Source organism: Theropithecus gelada, chromosome 14, assembly GCF_003255815.1.
Source record: "Theropithecus gelada isolate Dixy chromosome 14, Tgel_1.0, whole genome shotgun sequence".
In the NCBI taxonomy this organism is placed as follows: domain Eukaryota; kingdom Metazoa; phylum Chordata; class Mammalia; order Primates; family Cercopithecidae; genus Theropithecus; species Theropithecus gelada.
This window is the reverse complement of record NC_037682.1, coordinates 37,361,733-37,376,130: the sequence shown is the minus strand read 5'-3', so window position 1 is coordinate 37,376,130 and position 14,398 is coordinate 37,361,733. Positions and strand designations below refer to the sequence as shown.

Here is a 14,398-nt window from a genome sequence, read left to right as displayed (position 1 = left end):
CCACTGTTTTTTAGACATAATGCTACTGCACACTTAATAGACTAACAGGATAGTATGAACACAACTTTTGTATGCACTGGGAAACAAAAAAATTCATATGATGGCTTTACTGCGATATTTGCTTTATTGCAGTGGTCTGGAACCGAACCCAAAATATCTTGGACATATGCCTGTAATAGAATAATATAACATACAGTAAACAGTGGCAGCTGGTTATAAACTGAAGATTAAAAAAGATATAGAAAGAAATTTAGAAACACGGCTTGGAAGATTCCTATCAAATGGCAAAGTTTTAATGTAGAGTATTGTTTCTCAATCAAGGACTATATTGTTTCCTGGAAAAATTTGATAATGTCTGAGAACACCTTTGGTTTTTACAATGGAGTGGAGATTGCTACTGACATCTAGTGAGTAGAGGCCTAGAATGCTGCTAAACATCCTACAGTCCATAGGACAGCTCTCCATAGCAAAGGACAGTGGGGCCCAAAATGTTAGTAGTGTCAAGGCAGAGAAACTCTGATGTAAAGTACACATTTCCTTCATCTTGGACCAAACCATATTATTTAGTTCTATATCAATGACATGTACAAAATAATAATATTAATATTGAGAGTCTTCAATAGGATTATGTAAAAGAATAGAACAGTTATTACAGGATAATGTAATTAAGAGAAATGGATGGTGAAGGGAAGAAAAAAATGAAAGGATGTGCACATTCCAAATCACCTGGAAATCTTGCTAACGTACAGATTTGATTCAGGAGATCTGGGATGAAGTCTGAGATTTTTGGATATCTCACAAGCTTTCAGGTTTCTTTCCTTCCTTAAAACTTTGGTTATTTTACTTTTTAGGTTTCGTGTTTTGAGATTTTACCAGGGAAGACTCCACAACACCAACTTATTGATCACTTATTTTATGTTTTCTATTATTATTTTATTTGAATAAATAAGTCTGCTTTGTTTCCTTATGATTGTTTTCCTCTCCCTTTAAAGACAAGTGAGAGCTTTTTGATTGCTTTGTATTTTAATTTTATATTTACCTTTCCTCTAGTCAGAATACCTTTAAAGCCAGAGTTTGGCTCATATGGTTGTGTTTATATAAGACATTCATTCATTTATTAATTTTATAACATTTAGTGCTCACATAATAGGTGCCATATTCTATTAAGGGCTGGAAATACAATGGTAAATAAGTCATGCAGTCTGGTTGCAGGACTTTTGGGAAAGCACTTGCTTTCATGAGAAAATAAAAGATATAGCACTTCCTTTTTCTTCCTGCCTTAAACAAAGGAGATGACCATAAAGACCTAGAGAACTGCAGAGAAAATATCCCTGAGCATCACTGAACTGTTGAGCAAACGTTAGCAATTGCCTATCTCTAGATTTCTAATTATGTGAGCATGTCTTCACTTCTTAAGCTATTATATTTGAGTATGCTTTTCCTTGCAGCTGAAGGCATTTCAGACCAATATAAGAAATGCAAACATTCGGGAACGGGGTCATTCCCAATGACATTATCAAGCCCTTGTAAGAATGTGTCAAAAGACAAAAATTACAATAAATTTAATTTAAATAATTTTATTGGCTTTAATTGTGATTCTAGAATTGGACAACATTTTAATTCATAAAATAGAATAAGTGTTCCAATGGGCTGAGCAGAAGAGTTTACCATTATAGACAGAGAAGGGCTGAAGTAAGCAGAAACAAAGAACAAACAATATATTAGTTACTTTTAGACAGAAGAATAGAAAAATAACTCATTAAATAACAGGTTATTTTACGCTACCGTTTTTTCGGTGAATAAGGATTAAAGCCGAGGAAACTTAATTATTATGCTGATTAAAGATTTTAAACTGGTGTGTTTGGGTAAGTGTTATTTCCCTCTATTCTAATTACTAAGTCACTTATCAAGTTAGTTCAGGTTTGATGAAGTGGTATTTCAGCATAGCTGAGTCCGTTTTTAATTTTAATCTGGTTTGTTGGGGCCTAGTACAGGAGCTGCATCCAAAACAATGACCTCCTATAATTTTTATATAAGAAATCATTGATAGTACTGCATGGCAGATTTTATGTTAGGTATAAGTGTTAAATTGGGGGCAAGATATGTAATTTTTATTGCTTTCAAGAACAAAACTATAACCAGTGGACCAAAGTCTCAGTGAGCCAGATTTGGATTTAATAGAAATCAGAACTCTCTAACAATTATAATATTTTAGTAATGGAGTGTGTCACCTTCCAAAGACATTAGTTTCCTATCCATTACAATTTTCAGAAAGAAGTAGGAATACCATAGAAGAGATTCCAGCACTGCATGGAAGGTTAAGTGAGATGGAAAGAAACACATAGTGTTTATTTTACAGTAAGGTTCTAATATCAATTTTCAACAAATAGGGTCTGTGATATTGTGATAAGAAATATATATTTGGTGTCTGTACCTATTTTTGTCACAGAGCCCCTAAAGCCCTTGGAATTTCCTAAGTGATAAGAGAAGGGTGAATAGAGTATCTTTTGTTATTCATAACAAGCTATTTTCAACCACACCTGGGTTATGTTAATGAGGTGATTCTGGAAAGCCCCTGGATAATCACAGGATGAAGGCTGGTTGCCAGGGCACCCAACCATGTAATTGAAGTGAAGGTAGAGAGCCTGGAGATTAAATTAAGCACCAATGGCCAATGATTTAATTAATCATGCCTACATAATGAAGCCTCCATAAAAACTCAAGAGAATGAAATTTGGAGAGCTTCCATGTTGGTGAACAGGGTGGTTGTGCGGGAGGGTGGTATACCTGAAGAGTACCTTGGAGCTCCACTTGCCTTCCCCATACCTCCTCTTGTTTGGGTGTTTCTGAGTTGTATCCTTTAAGATAAACACATTGTGAAAGTTATCAGATTCAAAATGGATTCATGTTTATTTTTTAAAAATCTGAAAATTAGAGCCAGGGAAGGCTATGAAAAGAGGGTTCATATGCATAAATGCCTGATGACAAAAACTATCACAAATGACTTTCAAAAACAACCTTGCATAAAGGCCATCACAACCTTACACAAAAACTACTTCTGCAAGGACATGTTTCTAGCAACTGGCTAACTTCAGACTGGTATCGCTGTTTTTATTGATCTTTATAGACAAGGAGGTAATTATCTTAATTACCTCAAAACCACTGTGTAATCTAGCTCATTTTTTCTTTAAAATCCTTTGTCTTTTTTTTTTTTTTTTTTTGAGACGGAGTCTCGCTCTGTCACCCAGGCTGGAGTGCAGTGGCGCAATCTCGGCTCACTGCAAGCTCCGCCTTCTGGGTTCACGCCATTCTCTTGTCTCAGCCTCCCCAGTAGCTGGGACAACAGGCACCTGCCACCACGACTGGCTAATTTTTTGTGTTCTTAGTAGAGACGGGGTCCTTTGTCTTTTTTTAACTCTCTGAATATGCACATGGTTTACTATGGCACATGTATTCTCATTGCAATGCTGTATTCCCAAATAAATATCATTTTCTTTTAAATAGCCTCTCTCTGGTTTTTTAGGTTGAACATAAATGGTGTCAGAAGTGGGATCTGAAGAAAGATTATTATCAAAAGGAATTGTTAATATTTGGAACTGGTATGCAGTACTCATTTGAGCCCTTTCAGCTCTCTGCTTCCACAACTCAGCTATTCTGCCATTGTGAGTCTTCTGTCAGGCCAAGCTTCCTTCTTTTTGTTAGAAGCTCCTGACTGTTTTGCTGTTGTTGTTGTTGTTTTTATTGTTGTTGTTGTTGTTATAAGCCAACTGAAATGAAGAACCTTGCATCCTTCCTGGGATAATAAAATACTTTTTATCTTTCTGACAAGTCCTTTAGGGTATAAGGACAAGCGTTATTCTGGTTTGAGCACTCTGGATTCACATAATTTACATTCTATCTTTGAGTAGTATCGTTCTTAGTGAATTTACTTTTAGTTCTTTCTGTTTGCCTAATTTAGTATTTTGCTTTTATTTTGGGTTGGTTATGTGTATCTGTAAATAATTTGGTTCTTTTCCATTACTTATTTCAAAATTTCTGAAAGCAAAAACGAATATTCTAAATGGTGGGTGCAGGATGGCTAATTAAAAGTCACTGCCATGGCCACTGCCATCTAAAACACTGATCCAAAAGGATTTATAAAAATATCTTTGCTTTCAAGAGATTAATGAGAAATAGAATGGAATTCTCAAACATTAAGGCATGCCAAGGGTTTGTGGAACTCTAGCTGACTACATATTATGACCTGTTCTCATGCACATTTTTAAACTGATGGGCAAATTACATCAAGAAAAACTTAAAGCTCAATTGGTCATTATTCAAACTCTCTAAAAATTCCCTGTAATTACAGGATTAATGTGTAGAAGCTTCCTAACACTCTCTATCCCTCTGTTTTATTTTTCTGCCTACTTTGAATCTGCTAACTTTTCTACTGGTGTTGAGATAAAACTCTCTGCTTATAGCTTTTCAGTTAAGACTTTTAAACAGTCTTAAAGGGCTTTCAAATTAATGTCTTACAAATTAAAACACTTCTGTTATAAACAACAAGTTAGGCACATTTTTTAAATGTAAATTTAAATAAACCTGTTAGTCAGGTTTGCCTAACAATTGCTTAGGATGACAGAATAGCAAACTGAAGGATTGATACTATGAAAGAAAATAAGTAGATAAGTGCTTATAGAAGTTAAGATCACACATGATCAAACAGGTCAAAACCTTCAGCTCACAGTAATAATATAAGGTATCTCTATCTATCATAAAAATTGCTTTGTCTGCCTCATAGGAGCCAAAAAGAAAACCAACCAAACAAAAAAACGACCCTGCTAAAATACTTCTCCATCTGCATTCATTAGTCAAGCAAATCCAACTAGCCAACAAAAAATAGATTTGCTACTAAAAGTTATGGCTATTTAGAGATTTTATTTTCCTTATACAATTCAGCCAGTCCTAGCTAAAATGTAAATATTGAAAACTGAAACCTCCAATCATTTGAAACTGAAAAAAAAGGTCTTTCAAAACCAAACCACAATGGAAACTGCTTTGCCCAATTTTGATCCATATCCTTCATTAGATTGCCTAATGGGGTAAATAAAGGTTAACCATGTGATATGGTTTGGCTGTGTCCCCACCCAAATCTCATCTGAATTGTAGCTCCCACAATTCCCACATGTTGTGGGAGGGACCTGGTGTGAGGTAATTGAATCTTGGGGTTCAGTCTTTACTGTACTGTTCTCCTGATAGTGAATAACTCTCACAAGATCTGATGGTTTTATAAGAGGGAATTTCCCTACACAAGCTCTCCCTTTGCCTGCTGCCATCCATGGAAGACATGACTTGCTCCTCCTTGCCTTCTGCCATGATTGTGAGGTATCCCCAGCCATGTGGAACTATAAGTCCATTAAACTTCTCTTTTTCTTCCCAGTCTTGGGTGTGTCTTTATCAGCAACGTGAAAATAGACTAAAGACAGTCAATTTGTACCTAGGGTAGGGTGCTGCTGTAGATACCTGAAAATGTGGAAGCAACTTTGGAACTGGGTAACACGCAGGGGTTAGAACAGTTTGGAGGGCTCAGAAGAAAATAGGAAAATGTGGGAAAGTTTGGAACTTCCTAGAGTTTGTGGGAAAGTTTGGAACTTCCTACAGACTTGTTGAATGTCTTTGACCAAAATGCTCATAATAAGGACAATGAAATCCAGGCTGAGGTGGTCTCAAATTGAGATGAGGAACTTGTTGGGAACTGCAATAAAGGTGACTCTTGCTATCTTTAGCCAAGAGACTGGTGGGATTTTGCCCCAGGCCTAGAGGTTTGTGGAACTTTGAACTGGAGGGAGATGATTTAGGATATCTGGTGGAAGAAATTTCTAAGCAGCAAGACATTCAAAATGTGACTGGGGTGCTGTTAAAAGCATTCAGTTTTAAAAGGGAAACAGCATAAAATTTCAGAAAAATTGCAACCTGACAATGAGATAGAAAGGAAAAACCCATTTTCTGAGGAGAAATTCAAGCCAGCTGCAGAAATCTGCATAAGTAACAGAGAGTCAAGTGTTAATCACCAAGACAATGGGGAAAATGTCTCCAGGGCATATCAGAGACCTTTGCAACAGCCCCTCTGGTCATAGTCCCAGAGGCCTAAAAGAAAAAAATAGTTTCGTGGGCCAGACTCAGTGCCCCTCTGCTCTGTGCAGCCTAGGGACTTGGTGTCCTGCATCCCAGCTGCTCCAGCCATGGCTAAAAGGGGCCAAGAAACAGCTTGGACTGTTGCTTCAGAAGGTGCACACCCCAAGCCTGGGCAGCTTCCACATGATGTTGAGCCTGTGGGTGCATGGAAGTCAAGAATTGAGGTTTGGGAACCTCCACCTAGATTTCAGAAGATGTATGGAAAAGCCTGAGTGTCCAAGCAGAAGTTTTCTACAGCGATGGGGCCCTCATGGAGAACCTCTGCTAGAGCAGTACAAAAGGGAATTGTGGGGCTGGAGCCCTGACACAGAGACCTTACTGAGAGCTGTGAAAAGAGGGCCACCATCCTCAAGATCCCAGAATGATAGATCCACCAACAGCTTGCACTGTTCACCTGGAAAAGCAGCAGACATTCAATGCCAGGTCATGAAAGCAGCCAGGTGAGGAGGCTGTACCCTGAAAAGCCACAAGGGCAGAGCTGCCCAAGACCATGGGAACCAACTGCTTGTATCAATGTGACCTGGATGTGAGACATGGAGTCAAAGAAGATCATTTCAGAGCTTTAGGATTTGACTGCCCTGCTTCATTTTGGACTTGAATTTTGGAGTGGCTGTATTTACTCAGTGCCTATATCCTATTGTATCTAGGAAGTAACTAACTTGCTTTTGATTTTGCAGGCTCAGATGAGACATTGTACTGTGGACTTTTGAGTTAATGTTGAAATGAGTTAAGACTTTGGGGGACTGTTGGGAAGGCGTGATTGGTTTTGAAATATAAGGACATGAGATTTGGGAGGTGCTGGGGTGGAATGATATAGTTTGGCTGTGTCCCCACCCAAATCTCATCTTGAAGTGTAGCTCTCACACTTCCCATGTGTTGTGGGAAGGACCTGGTGTAAGGTAATTGAATCTTTGGAGTGGGTCCTTTCCATGCTGTTCTCGTGATAGTGAATAAGTCTCATGAGATCTGATGGTTTTATAGGGCAAAAGATCTCCTTTTGCCTGCCACCATCCATGTAAGACATGACTTGCTCCTCCTTGCCTTCCTCTTCAGTCATGTGGAACTGAGAGTCCATTAAACCTCTTTTTCTTCCCAGTCTTGTGTATGTCTTTATCAACAGCTTGAAAATGGACTAATATACAATGTTAACAGAAATATAATTTGTATCCAAATATCTTTTATAAACAGGTGAGTTACTATGTTTTACTGTGTCAAGACTAACATTCTAAATAAAAGCAATGCTATTTTTGGGTGTGTACATGTGTTTAGGTATATTTATGGACATGTACATGTATTAAGCTGTGTATTGTGACTTCACGGTAAAAACTGTTATAGTCAACCAGAAATCCCTTAAGAAATTCTATTCAGATTGGCTTTAATGCATTAGTGCTTATATAAACTGTATAGTCACCAACCCAAATGGCTTTTTGTTCACACGACTTGAGTAAATCTTTAAAAAGCTGGTTTTTATATTGTTTGTAAAATAAAAATAAATATCTTCAAAATAGCATACATTTTTGCCTGAGTTTACTCATCAGACAATTATATATTTGTCTCTTTTTAGGTGTCAAGGTTTGATACAAAGGTTATAAAACTATAAATTTAGCCTAACACTAAATGATCTTTGATTGTATAATTATTTGATAACTAAGGCTAATTTAATATTGTTGGTTTTAAACAAGAACAGGTATATCTTCTGAGTTACCAGAAAATATCCATATATTTTTTACTTAGGTAAACACCTGACATTCACAGGGTATAAAAATGGTTAAGAGGAAAATAACTTGAAATGTTGACTAACTTTGTCTAATATCTTAGGTTTCATAAGTAATCTACTTATAATACTTAAAAATAAAGTAAGTAAATGTAAATGCACTAAATATTATAAATAAACTTTTCATGTAGTTTAAAATCTTAAATTGTGTTATGTTTTATTAAGTGATAGATTAACTATCTGGATAATTTCCAAATAAGATAAAAACTAAAATATATTACTGATAATAATATGTTCTTGACTTCTTAAAATTTTATAACAAGACTAAATATATCACATTATTTGGTGTATTTATACATATAACAATTATGTTACGAGGAAACAGGTTTCTAAAAACTGTAAAATGGTTTTCATCTATCAGATACTGATATGTGACAGTTCAAAATTGCTTGCTAAAAATTAAGGTTATTGAGAGTTATAACTAATTATTATATATATAATTCTGTATTTAAAGTGTACCAAAATGAGATTTTTTAATGACAGAAAAATTATAAGAAAGGCATACAAATGTATTCCTCATTGAGAAAAAATAATTTCATTGAATTCAGAGGTTATCTAAAGGTTGTTAAAAAATATAGATTTATGAAGGAAATAAATAAAGGTTGAAAGGAAAAAAATAGGAGAAAAATAAGTAAAGAAAGTTACAGACATGAAAATGTATTTTTTGTAAGGAAGGTTAAAAAAAGAAATAATTTTGAATGAGAAAGAATCTTGTATGATAAATTTTTGTCCTTAAGTGAATGACTGATTATTTAAGAAAGAGGAAGTACAGGACAAAGAGAAAGTCTAAACATGTTGTCAAAGGTTTGAGCAAGTCATAATAAGGTTCATGAAGGATACTTTGGATAAAATGGATTTTGTGTGGGACCAAGTTGACTATAATTAGCACTCGTAAACTTGGACATACTCTTCCTGTGTCTGATTAAATTCAAGTGCCTTTTTCATCAGTTTTGACTTCTGGTTTATCAAAATAGGCTTCCCAAAAGAAGGGGCAATCACATAAAAGTAGTTTTTTTTTTTTTTAAACTTTTTTTGGTAACTGGACTAAAATATAACACGTTTTATCAGGATAATTTCCTGTTTTATATTTATTAGTTTTTTGATTACTTAGAAATAGTGAACTTTGAAAGGCTCAACGTTTCTACATCCATGCACCTTTCTGTACTTCTTTTGAAGTCTTTCAATTACTATTCAGTTAACTGAATGACTATTATTTCATAGTGATGTGTACTCTCACTTTAGTCAAATATTTTGAATGTTTTGATGTCTTAGACATGCTTCCCCAAGATAAACATTCTAAATTAAGTATTTTTGACCAAGGATTAACTTTGAGATTATCCACTTGGGCTCCTGTAGAGCATCAGAGAATATGTCTCTCATCTTGTAGACATATTAAATTATTAGGTTTATTTAGTAAATTGTATGGGAAGCATTGTCAAATGATATGCCAAACCTTCTTTCAGTTACATTTATGGGTTTGTCCTAAAATTACATAAAACTTTCAGTAATCAATTATGTAATCAGTCTTATTCTGGATATTATGTTTTATGGCATAAAAAATTAATTTTTTTGTCAATTACTTATTATAATGAATGTCCATCAGATTTTCAACCATGGCTATTCTAAATTTTTGTCATCCACAGTTATTGCTTTAAATTCTTCTCTAAAGGCGTTAGCAATCAAATTCCTGGAAGAGACTCTGAAAAGTACTCTAAAATACAGTTTTCCACTAACTTTAAGATCAGTGGACTAAATTAAGTTTTTTCAAAACTCTAATGAAGAAACTGATGGAAGAAACTGATGGGTTCATAAAACTTCTAATCATGCTGAAGCAGGATAAAAAATAATTACATGAGAGTGAATAACCGATAATGTTTTATGACATTTAATTGAAACATTGTTGGTCCTTACTTAAACATTTAGTTTTTCATATTTAAGAAAATTTTCTTTGGTAAGCTATCTATAGTTTACAGCAGTTTTGTAAAGTATACTTTTTTAAACAAAGATAGAAACATTTGATTTGTATGCCTACTTGATTACTCTAAAATTTGAAAACTATTCCTTTGTATTCTTACGTCAATATGGTTATTTGCATGTCTAATAACAATCTGCTCTTTCTTTATGGCAATATACAACTGGTTATATTACCAAAATTTTGCATAAAATATTATATTTGAGCATGTGTATAGAACACCTGGCTTCAAGGGTTCCCAGCATCACAGTGAGTAAATAAAAACTGTCACTTCTGTGTAGGCTCAGAACTTTAAGACTGTAGCTAAAATTAAAATCTGCCTTAGTTTGGCTTCCTAATCTCAAAACGTTTTAAAATTTGAGATTCCTATGTGATCTATGTAGAGAGAGAAAATGTTACGTTTTTAAAGAAAAGCTATAATACAACTGTTATTAGATTGCAATTCTATATACTGCTTTCAAATGTTTTTATCTACCTATAAACGAGGCTAGATCCTTAATCCTTCTATATTCCTCCAATAACACAGTTTTTCATGAAGTTACTAAAAATGGAAACTGCTGTGCTCATAAAGCCCTGCAAGCTAATACTAGATGAATTTTAAGGAACAAGTATGGTGTCTGATGTATGGGCCACACAAAAAGTTCACCAAACTATCTGATGTCATACCAGAGACATTTAAACTACAAGCCAGGATGAGAAATTGATGTTTTCATGCTGTAGACAACTTTTTCCAAGACACCAAAACAAGGCTATATATTGTAACAAAACTCTTACCCTTCTCAATGTCTATCTTTTCTACTTGGCAGGGTAATAGTCATTTGATTTATTCAATTGGTTGCCTTTAAGCAGAGGTTTTAGGCTCAAAAACATTATGCAAACTGAGATTGACATATTACTATTAATTTTACTTTGTGTTTTCCCTTTTTAGACTCTATATTTGTTACTAGTTAAATTTTTGCAGAATTACAACCCTTAACAAAATATGCTGGGCCAGCACTTTGATAGCAAAAGACTATGAAACAGACAAAATTAAACTTATTAATGGACTCTAGGTAGACTTAGCCTCTGGACTACTCCTTTCAAACCTTTCATGTTGCTCAAATGTGGCTAAAAGGGTTTTGAAACTGAATCCAAAGCTATCATTCACTCCCTCTGATGTGGGACTAGACTAACAAACTACTATAGGTCCATCCTGACCCCAGGGGACAATAAAAACCTAACTACAGATGATTGATCAGTGATGCTTTTGAAGAAAGATATTGATTAAAAGACGGAAATGTGAACGTTGTCAGATCAAAATGGAGTCACTTGTGTTGGAAAAAAAATCCTGACAAATAGAGCTATGAAGTTTATAAAGAAAGGGTTTTTATGCATAAATGCTTGATAACCAAAACTATCACCAAAGACTGCCAAAACTGCACATTTGCACAAAGGCCATCGAAAACTATTTTTTGATACTTCAGCGAGGACATTTGCCCAACAATAGCATATCTAATTTCTGACTAGCATCACCCTTCTTATTGCTCCTTGTAGTCAAGGATAATTATCTCGAAACAATTATACAATTCATTTCAATTGTTTTTAAACTTTTGTCTTCATTTACCTCCTTGAATATATACATAGTTTATTATAGCACACATATTCCCATTGCAATGCTCTGTTTCTGAATGTGTATCATTTTCCTTTAGGAATCTTCTGTTTTGTTATTTAGATTGAAGATGTAAACATAATTAAAGTGTTTATCTGAGTCCTGTAAGTCTTGATAGCAAATTACCAAACCCAAAGAGGGGTCTTGGGAACCTCAATTTGTAGCCAAGTTGGACAGCTGTATGGGTAACCTGGGGACCTTTACTTGCAATTGGTATATGAAATGGGAAGTAGTCTTGTGGGACTAAGCCCTTAACCTGTGGGATGTGCACTAACCTCAGGTAGTCAGTGTGATAATTGAATTGTAGGACACTCAGTTGGTACCCAGAGAGTTGGAGAATTGGTTAGTAAGAGTAAAACAACCACACATATGGTGTCAGAGTAAAGTTTTGAGAGTGTAGATGAATATTTAGAATAAAGATAAACAAGGAGTTCTTCTTTCAGAGAAGAAAATACAGTTTCCTTTAAAGGGTCAAATCAAAAAGGCTTTAAATAAAAAAACTTATTTAAAACTGTTAAATCCCAATTAAAATGACCAGAACACCCAATTCCTCATTTCTAATTGAGATTATTCAGGCAGGCCAATTAGAGCTAATAGTAAGTCCATGCAATTCCCATTCATAATAATATTAATAAAACCTTTAATTTACATATAAAGTATGATTATTTTTTCTTTTTTTATGAGTTTACTACAAAACCTAGACTTTTAAATATATTGACAGGGTAAATTTACATAGGACTAATAAAAGCTGCCTACTGGATGAGTTTTGATTTAGCAAAAGAAAGAAATTCTTACTTTTAGCTAAAAATACTATGCAAACAATTACAGTTATAACTCTAGGTAATTATTTCATAATGTTGACATTTCATTAAAGTCCAATATGTTAAGATGTGATTTTTTAAAATTTTGACAAAAGTTATAATTTAAAACAAAACAAAACAACTCAATGTTTAGGCCTACAATGAGAGCCTTGCCAAGAATCGCATAACCACATATCCCTCTACCCACACAAAGGGGAAATAGCATATACCTTTCAAATTATATGATTCACTCACTACCTGAGAGATATAGAACATATGACCTAGGCCACTCTGGAGGAGTTAGAACATATTTTAAAAGATAATTATAAGAAATAAGTCACTTTTAAAATTACTGTGGAAACAATATAAATTCACCATGCTATTTGTACAGCATTCAAATTGTGTTCCCCTAGATTAAGCAATTTGCTTCTCTCTGGCAAATGCCATGTGAACCATATTAGGGTCTCCCATTGCATTTATTGAACACAGGCAAATATAGGACCAAGTACTGTGTTAGGTGTTGGTGTATAAGGGTAAACAAATGCAACGTGATCCTAGATTTCATAGACCTTATTAGTCTTGTTGCCATGAACATCACATAACCAAAATGCAATGGAATATGACATTGCTGGTTTATTCTTTCTAAGGGAAATACTTTCTTTACTGTTTTTCACATCCTAAGTGGAGACAGGTTCACTCTCAAGAAATGCAAGCTTACCTATAAATAAGTCAATAGTTTCTCGCCAACATTTATGGTTATATAAACCTATTGGACTATTGGTTCTGATTTTAGTTAAGTAAAATAAACATAGATTACACTTCCAAACTCTTTGTAAGTTAATTTTATAATACAAAATATAAGTTTTCAAATCTGTGATTGTCTCATTAATATTTACAATGGGTGCTTTTCCACTCGGTTTTTTGTTTTCTTCTAAGGTACAGGTAGTTTCATCTTTGCATCAACGATTTCTTTTCATTTGAAATTTTTGCCATTATGAATATTTCTTAATGTACAACTGTGGAGAGGCTAATCGACCCTTTCAAAACCAGACATGTTTTCATATAAAAGGTCCATTTTGCTACAGTTGGGTAACTAAAGCAGCAACTGGCTTCAGCAATGTAATAGTCTGAAGACTTAATTATTCAGGAACAGATTTTCTCTTTCCCCAACCCTACCACTTTTCTTTCTAAATCCACTTCCAATTGAAAAATATTTTAAATCCAAGCCACTTACATTGCTGAGTCATGCTAAGTTGTGCAATATTATGTTACATTCCATCTGGCATTAGTTAATATGATAAGATGTAGAATATTTAATTTTCATTTAAATATGTGTTTTAGGTATAAATATGTTTCAAGATGCTTCCTATAATTCAGAATTTATCTGGCAAATGTCTTTTACAGATAACCCTTATTATGGCCACTAAGACTACACATAAATAACATTCATTGTATTAAATGTGCTTTTCCCATCCAAATGTTACAAATTATTGGCATTCAATTGAAGAACTTGTTAAGTATATAAAATTTTGTACCCACTAGAATCTGGAATATGCCTTGAAGCAAGTTCTGTTTACAGACAAAGTCTGTAAGATATCCAAATACCACTGTGATGTGTTTACAGTTTATAAAAGAATTAAATATCAAGTCCTTTTGGGTGTGCATTTCTAAATGAGCATTAAATGAATTGAAGGAAGAAACTAGAAAATTTTCATATTTGGCACATGTCGAATGAATAATTGCATTCATCTCTTCTTCACAGTTTATTTTTGGTTGCTAAGGGACTCTCTAATTGTCATTAAGGTCATGACAGGGGATTAGCTTACTTTTATAAATGGATTTCACCTGGAAATGTCATTCCTATGCAATCGACTGTATCATCTTGGGTCTATGAGCAATGATGCTGAATTACAGACAGATGGAGAATTTTGAAAAGAGTTCCAACTAATTCTGACAGCCATCACTTCCCACCCTCTTTGGTTAAAAATTAACTTTCAATAGTGGGAAAAAGATGATGAAACCTACCCAAT

The 14,398-nt window shown here is 34.4% G+C and overlaps 1 long non-coding RNA gene across 1 annotated transcript in view; it reads right to left on the bottom strand.

Moving 5' to 3' along the window:
• LOC112606968 overlaps window positions 1-14,398 on the bottom strand; it is a 48,260-nt gene that overhangs the window by 18,152 nt on the left and 15,710 nt on the right. The window contains exon 2 of the long non-coding RNA XR_003115716.1: window positions 6,494-6,568. This is a non-coding gene — a long non-coding RNA (uncharacterized LOC112606968). The remainder of the gene's footprint in view (window positions 1-6,493; window positions 6,569-14,398) is intronic.